Source organism: Balaenoptera borealis, assembly GCF_965194805.1.
Source record: "Balaenoptera borealis genome assembly, chromosome: 5".
In the NCBI taxonomy this organism is placed as follows: domain Eukaryota; kingdom Metazoa; phylum Chordata; class Mammalia; order Artiodactyla; family Balaenopteridae; genus Balaenoptera; species Balaenoptera borealis.
Genome location: NC_138862.1, coordinates 1,460,233 through 1,474,532, shown reverse-complemented (window position 1 = coordinate 1,474,532; position 14,300 = coordinate 1,460,233). Strand labels below are relative to the sequence as shown.

General features: G+C 51.8%; 1 protein-coding gene and 1 long non-coding RNA gene across 11 annotated transcripts in view; one reads left to right on the top strand and one right to left on the bottom strand.

Moving 5' to 3' along the window:
- The window catches only part of ADARB1 (adenosine deaminase RNA specific B1), a 117,029-nt gene that overhangs the window by 49,307 nt on the left and 53,422 nt on the right, over nt 1–14,300 (top strand). For 8 of the 10 annotated variants that reach the window (XR_014245131.1, XM_082393753.1, XM_082393748.1 and 5 more), the window contains exon 2: nt 1,089–1,224. The gene's annotated coding sequence lies outside the window, so the exon portion shown is untranslated. Of the gene's footprint in view, nt 1–1,088; nt 1,225–2,504; nt 2,714–14,300 lie in introns of all 10 variants that reach the window. The other 2 variants (XM_082393751.1, XM_082393750.1) reach the window with 2 other exon arrangements.
- On the bottom strand, nt 7,190–9,838 carry LOC309629166. Its single transcript, XR_014244905.1, has 2 exons — nt 9,662–9,838; nt 7,190–9,581 (listed from the first exon to the last, which is right to left on the bottom strand). It is a non-coding gene; the product is annotated as an uncharacterized lncRNA (long non-coding RNA).

Genomic DNA, 14,300 nt, shown 5'->3' with positions numbered 1-14,300 from the left:
GCCAGGGTGTCCGCCCAGGGCCCTGCTCCGAAGCCCGTCCTTACGGCCCTGCAGTCCCCCTGGGAGCATGGCAGTCTCCATCACCCCGTTCCAGTACTTTGTATTTAAAGGTCTCAGTGTACAAACTCCTCTGTGTGTCCGAGTGCGGCTCTGCACCTCTTGTCGTGCTGCTCCTGCCGTGTTTTCCTTGCTCTGTTTAGTCTGTGGACTTTCGCTTTGTGAAGCTCCTGGAACGGCACTTCACCCCTTCGTGGTTCGCACTTGGTCCTTCCTCTTTCTCCTTGGAGTGCGGGGGGTCGTGTCCCGGCCGCTGCGACCCACTCCCACCTGCCGCGGAAGTGGGCACCGAGGCAGCGCCCCTTTACTGTCTTCGTCCGGGCGTGGAGGTGGGCCGCCGGGTGGTGACAGGGTGGGTGGCGCTGTGGGTGGGTGACGGGAGGAGCCCAGCACAGACGTCATTTGGATATCAGTTTGTTTTTCGAAAGGAAAATAGAGATGTCCCATGTTCAGGTTCTGTAGGTGTTTTAGCGCGTTGCGGTCGTGCTGCTGGTCGGCGGGGAGATAACATGGAGGTGCGGATGCAGGGCTGGCCTCAGCTCCTGAGCCTGGGCGGGAGGGGGCGGGGAGGATGCCGGATGTGCAGCTCTGGGTCTGTCTGCACTCACGTGCGTGCCCGGGCCCGTGCATGTGACGTTCCCTTTTTCGGAAGATAGGTCCATACAGGACTTTGCCTGGGGCCCCACTCCTTAGCGCGTGGGTCGGTGCTCGTTTGCGTTGGCACGTCCGCCAGCAGAGATCCGGTGGTGCGTGTCACGTGCGCGTCTGCCTATCGTCGCGGGGGTGAAGGCGTGATTGACCATTGGGTATCTGCTTTAAATATCGTAAGAGTACAGTAAAAGTAAGTGAAACATGTTTAGGAGAGGGATTTTTTTTTTTTTTTTGCCTGTGCTGTGTGGCCTGCAGGATCATCTCCCAAGGAGAGGACTTTTAATTAACAATATTTATTATTAGAGTTAGCTCCTGCACTGGTGAAAAAGCTTTACTATTGAGTTAAATTAATGCAAAGTAATGGAATGCTTCTGTTACAGAGGGAAGGCTTTCAGGTTGGGCACAGAGAGCTGGAGGGGGGCCTGAAGGAAGCTCGCCAACCGGACGCCACACTTAGATCTTCTCAGCCCCGCCTGCACCGAAGGGCCGAGGAAACAGAAACACGTTGAGTGCGAGGTAAGAGCAAAACACCTGTACATCTCTGCTAACATTTGACTAATAAGAGTGCCTCTGGCTTGCCGTAAACTGATTAGTTAAGCCTTTGGCTTGCCGTTTAAAATGCGTGTGATGGGCTGGCTTCCAGCAGAGACCGTTTTTTTTACTGTCCCCGCGGTCTCTCGGCCGGTGCTCTGCTGCCCCCCAGCGGCCGGCGCGGTCCCTGCAGAGGGGACGCCACGCTGGACTTGCTGTAAAGCCTTTGCTGCAGATTATTTTCCTTGAGGTGATTAAAAGAAAATTTCGTTAGTACTTATTTTTGTGACTATTATATGATTCAGCGTCTGCTTTTGAGAGGAGTTGAGACAAGTGTTAAAATCCCGGTAGTGTGATGTAAGGTTAATTTGCGGCCTGCAGAAGGTCTAGCGTTGAACTTTCAAGGAGGTCTTTTCACGGGGAAGAAGTATACGGAAGTGGCCGCCAGAGGCTGCTGAGTGCAGCAAGAGCGTGTTCTGTGTACGTTCACTCCCCCGGTGGGGGCTGAGGAGTGTCTACCACATCACAGCACCCTCTGGGCCTGGGGGACGTTGGACGGGGCAGACGTGGAGCCCACGGGGTCGGGTGGGGGAGGAGAGGTGCGCCTGGAAAGGCCCCACGTGCCATTTCTGTGTCTGTAAACGTCAAGGATGTCAGGCACCTGGTTCCCAGGGAGACCTTTAAAAGAGGTTTTGCTTACTCTTCGACTGATGCTTCTTTTCTTTCTTTTTTTTGCACATGGGGAGGCAAAACCAAGGTTACTTTCACCGCTGCTTGTGCCAGAGGGGTGGAGTTTTATGTTCAGCCCCAGCTCATCTTTCAGCTCGGTTAGCGACCTTAAATCAGTGTCTCTGTAGCTGGAGTTTATTGAGAGACGGCGAGAATCCCGGAGTGAGACGTGCTTTAGTGCTGCAAGTGAAGTGTGATTTACGGCCACCTACATCCAAGGTGCCATAGACCTAAACTGCCTCATTAATTATACTGTTTAAGTGAAATAGAAAGTGTTTTTTTATGTAATGTAAGCATGCACCGGAGAAGCGAGTTATTTATGCTCCTTTGCACAAGTAAATTGTCCTTGAAGGCACAGAAAAAATAACCAAGGACAAAAGGTGGCATCTGAAGCAGAACGGAGGGCTGGGAATGATCAAATACCACAACGTCGTGAATCATGTCTCCTACTGATAGATGTTAGTTGCAGAATAGACATTTTGTATTTGTTTCATAAAATGAGAGCTAATTCTGGCAACGATAATCTGATGTATTAGTCTTTTTTTCAGAGTGGTTTGAAAAAGAAAAAAAAAATCATGGAAGTGGCCAGAAAAAGTCTCTACGGGTGGAAGCGCTCCTGTCAGTAGCCTCGTTTGCCATCTGACGGTGACGCTGGAGGGAGCCTGTTTTTTAGTTTCAGGCACAGTTGCCGCCTTTGCCTCTCTTGCTCCTTGAAAAGATTGAAGTTGCTTCTTGTGTCTTACAGGTGAGAACATCTTCCGAGGTTGGGGCGTCTCGGGGCTCGCGCTGTGGAACCTCTGCAGCACTTACTCAGCTGCACACGTTCGAGGGAGGCCCGGGGAAGCCCTGAGTGTGCTCAGATGCCGAGGCTTTTCCTTGGTGTGTCTCACTGCCACCAACCCCAGCGTTCTGCTTAGAGCAAATGTTGATTAACTCCCCTTTTTATTCTGAAATGAAATCATAGAAGGTACCACTTTATATAATTATAGCCGTATTTAAATGTAATAAAAGAGAAATTAAGAAGGTACCACGAAATAGTTCTCGTGTTGACATGTGAACGCCGGGCACCGCCGCTCTCAGGAGGACCCTGTGCACGCACGCCTGTAAATGCAGAGACGCAGGCGCTGTGAGGGTGACACAGACCGAGGGTGTAGACCTGAGTGGAATGGTGTTCAGCTCATGGATTCACTCTTGGAGAAGCGCGACGCAGTTCTCCCTGCTTTTTGCTTGGCAGTTACACTTTTGGATGGTTGGGTGTGTTGAAAGTTGTGATTATATATGAAACAGGGGTCTTGGGAGACCATGAACCTCTTTGTCGCCTGCATGTTAGTCCTTCAGGCAGGACAGTTCTTTGTTTCTGGGGCAGTCCTGCTGTCCCACACACTCCCTCTCCCTGCACGGTGCCAGAGTGCCCCAGACCTGCGACGACCAGGCCACGTCCACACGTGGCCACCACCGCCACCCCCCGCGGCCACTGACAGAAGGCTTGGCCGAGAGGAGGATGTAGCAGGGAGGGGCTGTCGGGGACAGAGTGGCGTCGAGGCCCTCACAGGCCTGCAGGGTGTCCTGAAGGCTGGAGCAGCCGTGGGCCGGGGAGGAGCCCCCGCAGCGTCAGGCGTGGGCCCCCGCGACTGCAAGCGGCTCCAGGGCTCCTAGTGCCCCAGGTGGGGAGAGGCATCGCCGCAGGGACACCCAGTGCTTATGCAGGGGCTGAATCCTTACACGGGGGCAAAAACTTGACATTTTTCCCCTTTAATGTGATTTACTGGCTAACATAACCTATTTAACACAGATGACACTTCAGTTTATAAACGTTCCTGAAGGTCAGCGAAATAAAACAAAATTTGGCTGAGAACGAAGAGTGATTCTCAGTGAGTTTCTGGCATGAGTCACTGCCACTGAGAAAGTGTCCTTGTGTCATCCGGACTGACTCATCGGCGTCAGCTCCACAAAGCGCGTCCAGGAAGAAGCGCCCCTGGTTGTGAGGTCACGGGTCTGCAGCAGTGATCAAGAAAGATGTGTATTGCGTCCCCCACTCTTTCATTCACCCAGCAAATAGGTGCCTTGCATCTGTGGGCAGGCACTGACCGAGGCCCTCGGGACCAGGGTGGGACGGGACGGACAGCACCCGCTGATGCTGGTGGGAGTGGAGAAGAGTCATTGTCGCTCCAGGCAGCGTCGGCCGTGAGGGGGACCCTCAGGACAGGAGTAGGGACCTCTCCCAGGGGGTGGTGTCGCAGAGAGGACCCAGGAGGGACCCTCACACGGCTTCTCTCCACGCCCCTGCCCGAGGGTGGCTGCAAGCAAAATAGTGCACGGTTAACCTCAAAAGTATGACTCTAGTGAATAAAAATTCAATTGCCTTTGCAGTGTTAGATGCAGAGTAGTATCTGTTGTTCTTAGTAGCAGGTTGCTGATTTTCTTGTAGCTGTTCTGTGCTCTGGTCATGACTAAATACAAAATAATGGATCCAGATACTTAAGACTAATGTGTAAAAGAAAAATGGGAGATTCATTTACAGATACAGGAAAAATCTGGTATTCTTTCCTTGTTTCCTCATGGGGGGACTTGTAGACATACAGCAGTGCCCTCTTGTGGACAGATTCGTTGTGTAGTCACCCCTCTGTAAAATTCGAAATGCTGAATTTATCAGAGAACCCCTGCCCCTCCTGTGCAGATGGAGAATTCTGGAAGGCTTATGTCTCCTGACCGCCTTATTACCAGGATGCTGTGGGCCGTTGCTGGTCTTACGGTCTACGGATGACATTTTGGACGTGGGCTAGGGCATTCGATGTCGTCTCTCCATCACTCCCTCAAGTCTGTGGGGCAGCAGCTGGCAGCGGCGATGGGAGCTCCGTGGGGCCCGTTCTGGAAGAGCAAAGCCCAGAGCTGCTTAGAGGAAGGGGTGGGTCTCTTGAATCATGGTGGAACTCAGGCCTCTGCAGCGCTGCCCAGGCGGGCACTGGGGTGGGGACATGGCTGGGGGGAAGGGAAGTGAGCAGGTGACGACAGTGGTGTCTACTGCTGCTGTGACAGAAGTAGGGGCCAGAGGCAGGTGGCCTGTTCTCCCCCCTGCGGTAGGGGTCGCAGGCTTCGTGGGGGCGGGGGGAGTCTTGAAGGGTGTGTATTTCCCAGGCAGATGGCATGGGGAGGTGGGCAGGGGGCAGGGGGGCAGGGGCAGGAGAGGACCCCAGCAGCCTGGTGGGCCCAAGAGGGGCTGCGCCTGTGGTGGGTGGGGGCATGCAGGGGCAGGGCCGAGGCCAGCTGGGCGGGGGCACGTGGGGGTGCGGGAGAGGAGACCAGGCCTGCTTGGGTTTTGTTTTTCAGTTTTTACCAGCGATGTCTTCAAAGTCAGACAAGTCACGTAATTTAGAAGGGCTTTTGGTGGAAAGCAGCGGTCCACAGTCCTCGCCCTCCCCAGAGGCAGCCCTGATTGTTCTAAAGAGTTGTAGATACTTGTGTTTCTGGATTGGCCAGTGTGAGGGGACACGCTGCGGGGACAGAGGCATAGCGTGAGGAGCTTCACCGGGAGGAAGGTGAAGCAGCAGCGCCTGTCCAGGCAGACGGGCCCGTCCAGGCCCAGACCGTCTGTCCTGGTGTTCGGTCTACTGTGTGTGAACCCACCCATAGTTGGGACAGGTGCTGGAGGGGGTGTGATAAAGGGCACCTGTGTGCTGTCTCTTGGGGAGGTTCCCAGAAGCTGCCACGTGACGCTTCTGTTTCCATCCCAGTGGGTAGAACTGTCGTCACGTGACCATGACCAATGAATGGCAAGAGGGCTGGAAAGGTCGTTCCCCGTGGCTGGCTGGGCAGGTGCTCTGCTGTTGGCGCAGATGGCAGTCACTGCCATGCTTCCTGTTTCTTAATAATACACTTGCAATTATTTGATTTGTTAATTTTGGACAATATCTATTGACTTTCAGTTTAGATACAGGAGGATTTAGCTCACTTACACCTCTGCCTTCCCTTCTTTTTCTGTGTCATTTAGGAGTGCTTTTGGCTGAAAGTAACAGAAAACATGACCTATGGTATCTTAAACAACTGGGGATTTATTCATTTACTTATTTCGTAAGTAAAGCAAAGGTAGGTTTTTGCTAGAGTTGGCTCAGAGCACAACCACATCAGGAGTCTGGTTCAGTGTCTCTGCAGTTCTCCTAACCATTCATGTTTGCAGTGTGGCTGCTGCAGCTCCAGCCATCACATCTATATTCAGGGCAATAACAACTGGGAAGGAAGGAGCAAGCAGTGCAGCCCATTTCTGTCGTTTTCATCAGGGGCATTCCAGAAGCCTCTGCATATTTTCATTTATATCTCATTGGCCAGAACTGTGTTGTGTGGCCAGCTGTAGTCACAAAGGAGACTGAGAAAATGAGTATTTAACTCTTGTAACATCTCTGCAAAAGGGGGCAGGAGAAAGGGGGCTTGGGGAGGAGCATTGGGTCAGCCAGCCAGGTTGGCAGCCATGTTCCCTGCTGGTTGTCTTAGGAACTGCGGATTCTTAGCCAGCTTCTTGGACCTTGGACCGTCTCCTGGCTCCCCACTGTGTCAGGTGTACCTGGCCACTTACCCTACCTTGCCCATCACCTCCTCCTCACTCTCCACTGTTCAGCTTCTGTCAGGTTTGGTTTTCTGGGTTTTTTAATGTTATCAAAGCAGAAAATTTTATTTTCTGTTTTGTAACCATGGTTCACTCAGTTTCAAATCCGTACATGGCATTTACGTTATTATGATTAGCAAACGGTGTTCACTACAGAGCCAGGTAAGATGCAGGTGATAGTTCCTCCTCTGTCACACTTGTGCGTGCAAAGGAAAATTTTTAAGTGATTTCTCTTTTAGGACACTACACTAATTGCCAAAAGTCATCCCACATTTTAACTTGCTTTATAGTTGGGTCGTATCTTTTTTGCTCAGTGCTGCCTTTTTCCTGCATTCTTGCATTGCCTGGGGGTTGGTAGAGGGGGGTGGTGAGACGTGGCTGCAGCCTGAGTTTGGGGCAGTTTGCTCACTTCCCCCCTCTGGTCTCCTCATGAGTCAGCCGGTGGCAGCAAGAGCTGCTGTAAGCCTTCCTCTGCAGTCCTGTTGAGAGACCCGTGTGCTTTCTCGTCTTTTCCAACTGATTCATTCTGTGTTTGGAATCCATGCATTCCTTCTTCTTGAAATCTACGTATTTTCCATTTTATTTCAAATTGAGACTATGACTTTCTTCTACTATTTGTGGGGGTTTTTTTCTGGGATTTTTTTAAAGCTGCCTTTATTGAAGTACAGTTTACATGCAATAAAAATCACCCTTTGTATGTGTTCAGTTAGATGTGCTCTGACAGTGTGTGCAGTTAGCACAGCACCACCCCCGTGTCCTTCGTCCCAAAGGTTCCCTCTTGCCCACTCTGCTGTCCTGATCCATCCTGACCCCAGAGTGGCCTTGTCCGGCGTTGGCGTTCTGTGTCATTGCCTACTTTGTACAGGACACCAGGACGCAGCGGTGAGGGGTGAGGGCAGGCCACGGGGCGCCCACGCCATCAGGCGCCCCACACGGCCAGCGTGCCGCGAGCCCCGGGCGGACACCTTCAGGTGGTAGTAGCGCTGTGAGGTCACGCTGAGACGGCAAGAAAAAGCCCGTCTCACACCCTGAGGACAGTTGTCCTGCGCTCCTACCCCGAGCCCAGATAGCAACTTCCCGCAGAAAAGCTTCTGTTCACTGGCTCTGCTTTAGCCATTTTAAAGGACCCGTGAGGCAGTGGTGTGGAATACTTACAGCTGGTTTAGTTCAGTGAGTGACCTGATTTGTAAATTAAATTTTATCAAATAATTTATAAACTTAATTCTAATAAGTTGAGTTCCTGTTATGGAATTGGAAAGCACAGTTTCATACATCTGTTCCAGTCTTTAAAAAATTATTGCTTTGCTTATTTATGTGTAATATAATTTTACAGTTTCATTATTTTAGCTTAATATTTCAAATAGGTTTTATAATTAAGATAAAATACAGAAGCAGAAAACCCCCCAATAGTTTATACTATCAAGTTCTGAATGTGTGGTGACGGATTGCTAATTTTAATAAGACTAAATTAACCCAAATTTGTATATGTGTGTTTGATCTTTAGTGAAGAGTGGCCAACATAAAGTGAAGAAATAATGTGAATATTTGAGGTTTAAAATTTCTCTTGCATGAACCCTTGTCTTGCAGCTGCTCAGCCCTACGGCCTGTTGACCCACACGCCCACTCTGGTGTCCTGGCCCTGCCACCACTTGCTCTCCCCAGGCTGACTCTGCAGCAGTGTGCGCTGGGACAGGGTCCCGGGGCGGGGGGTGGGTCTGGCCAGGCGGCGGCCGGGATCAGTGATGGAATCCAGGGGCTGAAAGCCCTGGCTCAGACTCTGCCCGCAAGGCACCAGAGAGCTAGACTTTTAGAGTGAAGGTAGACCTTGGCCAGCAGGGTTCTCTGCGGCCCGGGTAGAGTGAGGGACCTGTCCCCACACGTCCCTCTGAGCATCCGCCCAGGACAGCACCCACCTCTCCTGGGAGCCTCCCAGCAGTTTGGGGATACAGATCTGGGGTGGGGGTGTACCCTCCATCCCCTGTACCCTCGGGTCTGTGGAGGTGAGGCCTGGGGGCTGCCCTGCACCGGGACTCAAGATTTTATAGGCCCCCCACCTTCGTAGTTGACCAGCTTGATGGGACCCGAGCTGGGATCGTACCCCCCTCTCAGACTGGGGGATATCCCGTCGCTGCCCTCCGGCCCGGCTTCATCGCCTCAGTAACCAGATTGCTCTGGGCTAGACTTCCTTCAAATTCTCTAGTCATGAATTTCAGCGATATTGCTGAGAAAAAAGTGAGTTTTCGTTGCTTTTTAATTACCTTCTTGGTGCACACAGTGTCCGCTTGGTGGCAGATTCAGACCTTCATTTCTGGGGAGTTCTCTCACAGCTCTGGTGTGTTCCCTGGTCATGTGTCTGGTCCTTAGACCCACGAGTCCTGTGCCTTTGGCTCTCCACCCTGCAGGTCCAGGCTGTGATGCCTCTGATCTCTTTTTAAGTTTTTTCTTTTCCATTCAGTCTTGTTTGAGTTGTTAGTCAGATCTGACCATTTTTGTCCTTTTGTACATTGCTTGTACATATGCATGTTTATGTTGGTTCTTTCATCTACACATACCCGGTTTAAAAAAAAAAACCAACCCTGGAATCAAGTATACATAGGTTAACTGGGTCAGAGGTTTTTCTACTCTAGACTGAGCAAAATCACTCTGTCTTCTTTGAAGGCCCAACCAGATTTACTTTATACTTCATAAAGTATATGTTCTAATTTGTTTTTAATAATCAGTAGTAGAAAACATTGTTTTTAAAGGATGGTTCAAAAATAATCTTTAAAGAAATACCTGTCTAAACCATGGCTATCAATTGTATACCCAGTTCAGTTTCAAATTTACGTTCAGACTTGATGACACTATTTGTTTCAAACTTTCCTTCAGTCTGTAACTAGGAATCAGAGCTCTCTGTGCTCAGCCCAGGCCTCTCAGATTTGAGATGGCCTCTGCTGCCGGCATTACTCCATGGGCCACCTAAGCCATCTGGGGCTATTTTGTCATCCGTGGGTCACCCCAGCCGTTGGTGGGCCACCTTAGTCATACGTGGGCCACCTGAGCCATCTGTGGGTCACCTTAGGCCTCTGTGGGCCACCTCTAGTCATCGTGGGCCACCTGAGCCATCTGTGGGTCACCTTAGGCCTCCGTGGGCCACCTCTAGTCATTGTGGGCCACCCGAGCCATCTGTGGGTCACCTTAGGCCTCCGTGGGCCACCTCTAGTCATTGTGGGCCACCCGAGCCATCTGTGGGTCACCTTAGGCCTCTGTGGGCCACCTCTAGTCATCGTGGGCCACCTGAGCCATCTGTGGGTCACCTTAGGCCTCCGTGGGCCACCTCTAGTCATTGTGGGCCACCCGAGCCATCTGCGTGCCATCGTCTGTGGCTGCTTCCTTGTTTTGTGTGGCTTTAGGCTGTTGGAACTAATTTTAGGGCCTTCAAGTGTCTCCCCCCCTTTTTTTCAAATCCAACACCTGCTCTACTTATCTGATCAATGTAAATTTTTATTTTAATCCAAAGTTCCTTGGTAAAGTCTCTTCAAAAGAAAATGGAAAAAGCTTACTTTAGTTCGTGATCTTAATTGAGTGGAGGAAACTTGCAGGTGCAATGCAAACTACACTCCCCCTAATCTGCTCGGAACTGTCTTGCCTTAGAAAGTAGAAATGTGCTTAGTTGAAGAAATACGTGCGTGTTACTTTGACCTAATATTGTGAGGAATCTTAACATATTGAAAAAGTAAACTTGAGTGGCCGTGCTTTTGCTGCGATGGCGGCATTGTGGAGGGGGAAGAGCTTGGGTCCTGAGCTGGGAGTGTCCTGGGTTCTCAACAGTGTCCTGCCGCCTGCCCAGTTGTGACCTTGGGCAGGTCACCTAGCCTCTCCAGCTGGCTGCTCCTCTTCAGAAGGTGGTGGTCCTGATGATACGGCAGCAGCTGAAGCCAAGGTGGCCCCTACTGTGTCCTGCACACTGTCCTCACTTGGTTTCCCCAGCAAGCCTGGGGGGAACCATCGCTGTCATCTCGGAGCCAAGAGGGTGAGAACTTGCCGTGGCCCCAGGCTAGAAGGAGGTAGAGCAGGGCTTCAGCGGGGAGACCTGCTCTGGGCTTCGTGCTGATGACCCCTGTGCTGTAACCATGGCCATGCTGTACGGTCGTGCAGGTTTTACACTGCACAGCTCCACTCACAAACGCTTGAATGGCATCCCTGCCGGTTGTAAAACAAGTGGTGGTTGTGTCCAGCCCGCCCCTCATGTGGTCATTGCAGAGTCTCCTTTACTAAGATTTGGTGACATGTAACTGGAGTGACCGGCAGGTGATGGTCACTCAGTACACTCGTCCTGTGCACACCGCCTCAGTGGCTGTTCCCTCCCCCAACCGCCCAGCCGCAGTGCCTTTCCCGGCTCTGTCTACACTCAATTCTCAGGACTCACCCGCTCTCACCTCTGTGCAGGTGAGTCCCACACCTGAGTCTCCAGCCCAGACCTTTCTCCTGCTCTCCAGGCTCAGACCCCGGGTCCCCCAGCATCTTCTGGGGAATCACCTCATCTCCAACTTGGGACATCAGATTGACCTCCCGGTGGCCCCCCCCATCCACAGGCCTCCAATCTCAGCAGCTCTGTCCTTCCAGGCTCTCAGGCCAAAAGCTGGGGCCGTCCTTTCCCTTCTGCCCCAGATCCAAGCTATCAGGAGAGCCTGCCTACTGTGCCACTAGGTTGCATCGAGTCTGGTTATTTCTTACCTTGTCCACGGCCGTCAGGCTCTGAGCATCGAATCTGTTTGCACTGGTCTCCTAACCTGTCCCCCCGCGTCAGCCCTACCCCACACCCGTCCTTCCCCAGAGGCCAGAGGCCAGGCAGAGTGTGCCGACCCTCCAGTACTTCCAGCCTCCTGGCTGTTCCTGGGCCACGCGGGCTCTGCCTCGGGGTCTTCGCCCTCTGTCTTCTTGGAACGCTCTTCCCCGGGGCCTCACGTCAGCCTCCTCAGCGCCTTAGTCTTGGCTTCATTACCGTCTTCCTGGAGCCGTGCACCGTCCTCTGACACGCGAGTCCTTTAACTGCTGGTGACACTCACTGCTGACTGGGTTTCTTTTCCTGTTGGACGTGAGCCCCATGTGAGCCTGTGAATGTCCTCTGTTCACCGACAGAGCCCTGGCCCCGAGGATGGTCCCGGCACATAGTAGGTGCTTGCTCCCAGTTGGATGAGTGAGTGAATGTTTGCTGTGTTTCTTATTAAGAGATATTTCTGAGGCACCATGGTATTAAATCAAGTACCATTACAGTTTCCTGTGTGTTGATTGTATGTGAATAACTAATGAGGAACTGACTCATTTAGAGACTGTAGAATTCTAATGGAATAAACTCCTTGTTTCCTTCTTGAAAGAGTAGAAAAACAGTTTTCAAGAGTCTTATCCTAAATTAATAGTCCAGGAACATTAAATGTTGGAGTCTTTACTCTAGGACATAGATAAATAAAATTAATTAGGTACCAGGAATGTCAGATGCTAAATGGTGTACAACTATTTCTGACATTCTCCTAGAATTCAGTAGTTATTAACTTGCAAAGATGTGACAGCTGAAGTCCAAAATTGGTGTACTTTTGAAATTGGAAAAAGCTTTAAAGTGTTTTTTTAGATTATTAACTGTCAATTTAATGGTTCTAGAAACCATATCTGATGCAGCAAATCATTGCCATTCTGCTGTGAATTTCTTGATTCCCATGAATACAGGTATTCTATTTTTATGCTCCTCTTAAATAATCCTAAAGGTAGCAGAAAGAAATGGGAAGAAAAAAGAAGAGCATGATAGATGCAGAGAGAGGAAGTTACTTCACCTTTGGGAACTTCTCGTGGAATGGCTGTAAGATACGACGCGCTGAGAAAGGTGGTGCTCCGTTAGGGCCCCTCCCGTCCGCGGCCACAGACGCGGCATCAGGGCACCACTTGCCTTGTCATTCCGGTGGGTTCTGACTCACTCTGATTTTCAAGAAAGCGGAAAACATGGCATTTATTACGTGAGGAAGATTAACTGTGCGTTCGGTCGTGTCATTTGATAAGAAAAAGCAAATTATCACTTTATGAAGTGAAGGCTATATGCACGTAACTGCCACTTTTACCTGACTTTTTATATGACTGTAGAGCGAATGTGAAATTGGGTTGTACGATGTGATAGTAGGAAGCCAGCTTGTCCTTGTGTTTCATAGACTGTTCGGTGCCCTTTAGTTAGAAGGAACCTAAATAGACTCGATGTTGTCAAACCAGGCGTCTTGAGAACCGTCCTGCACCCGCGGGGTCGTCGTGAGCGGAGGCGCCGCAGGTGCCGTGGAGACGCCGCGCCACATGCCCCACCCCGCAGGACATGGAGCACCCGTTTGGGTCAGGAGGGAGAAGGGAGTGAGGAGGCCTTTTGGGGGGTTTCCATGAGAACAGCAAGGCAGGGCAGAGTAAACCACTTAGGATTGGCCAGTTTGAGTCACCCTGGCAGGCTCTGGGCTGTAGCGGTGGTTTCTGGTTGCCTGGTCCCTGCCTGAGTGATCTGGGGCAGGGGCGGGGCAGCAGGGGCCTGGCGGGAGGTTAGATCGCAGTGTGGGCTGTGGTTTGCATTGCTCCTGGCCAAGCCCTCTGCTGTCTCTGCAAATCAGCCCATCCGGGAGGGGCAGTCTCTCCTTCCCAGGGTCTGCAAGGCCCCCAAATGCCAGAGGATCAACAAAAAGAAAATATAGTTAAAATAATTTGCAGTGTGATGTGGGGATGCCACACAGACAACTACTGTACAGAACTCAGGAAAGCAGAGTTAGAACGGCTGCCGGTAAGAGCTGAGCTGCACCTGCAGCTGGGGACGGGGTCGGAGGGCACGCTCTCAGGGTTGCACTCTGGTCCCTCCCCAGGGTGAGCGGTGGGTTCTGTCCCACCAGTGCCCACTGCCTGGAGCCCTGGGGAGGGGGGTTCTGCAGGGCCAGGTCTTCTGTGGAGCATGTCCAGACGGGCACACACACAAATCTAAGAGTAATAGGAGCTGCTTGATGTGACAAAACATGGCTCAGGCTCCACGTGCAATCGTGGTGAAGCCGGCGTTAATTCGTGTGCACCTTTGGAATAATAAGTTGGAAAAACGATGCTGGCATTATCAGGAAAGGAACACTTTTTATGCAAGACACGGTCAGTTGTGTGGAGAGAAAGATTTTGACGCGTCGATTAACTTTTCTTTTGCTGAAGGGCTCTGCTACTCACATCCTCCCTGCACACTGACTCCCCCGCGAGACACCCCCGTCCTCAGGGCTCTCGGATGCAGTTGCCTTTTGTTCCAAGGACAGGGCCCCCAAGATGTGGGAGAGCATCTCCGCAGCGTGTCTGGATGAGGGGGGCTGCGGGCTGTGGGTTGTGCCGGGCCAGTCCAAGTGCGGGTCCCGCGCCCTGAGATGTGTGTGTGTGCGCGCGTGTGTGCGTGCGTGCATGTGTCTGTGTGCGTGTGTGTGTGCGTATGCGTGTGCGTGTGTGTGCACGCGTGTGTGTGTGTGCGTGCATGCGTGTGTGTGTGTGCCCGCCCTGCTCTGCACCCCCCAGCGAGCCAGGCTGGGTGGGAAGGGGAGGGTCGTGCCTGCCTGGCCCCAGGTGCCCACGTGCAGGTGGGGCCAGCGATGTCCCCAGGCCATGGGGCCCTGGGCCCCTGAGCAGTGCTGCGTGGTAGCGTTACTTTGCGCAGTGTTATTTTGTGAACTGGACTCTTGGTGGTTCTACTTCATTATTTGAGGAATTGTGTGTA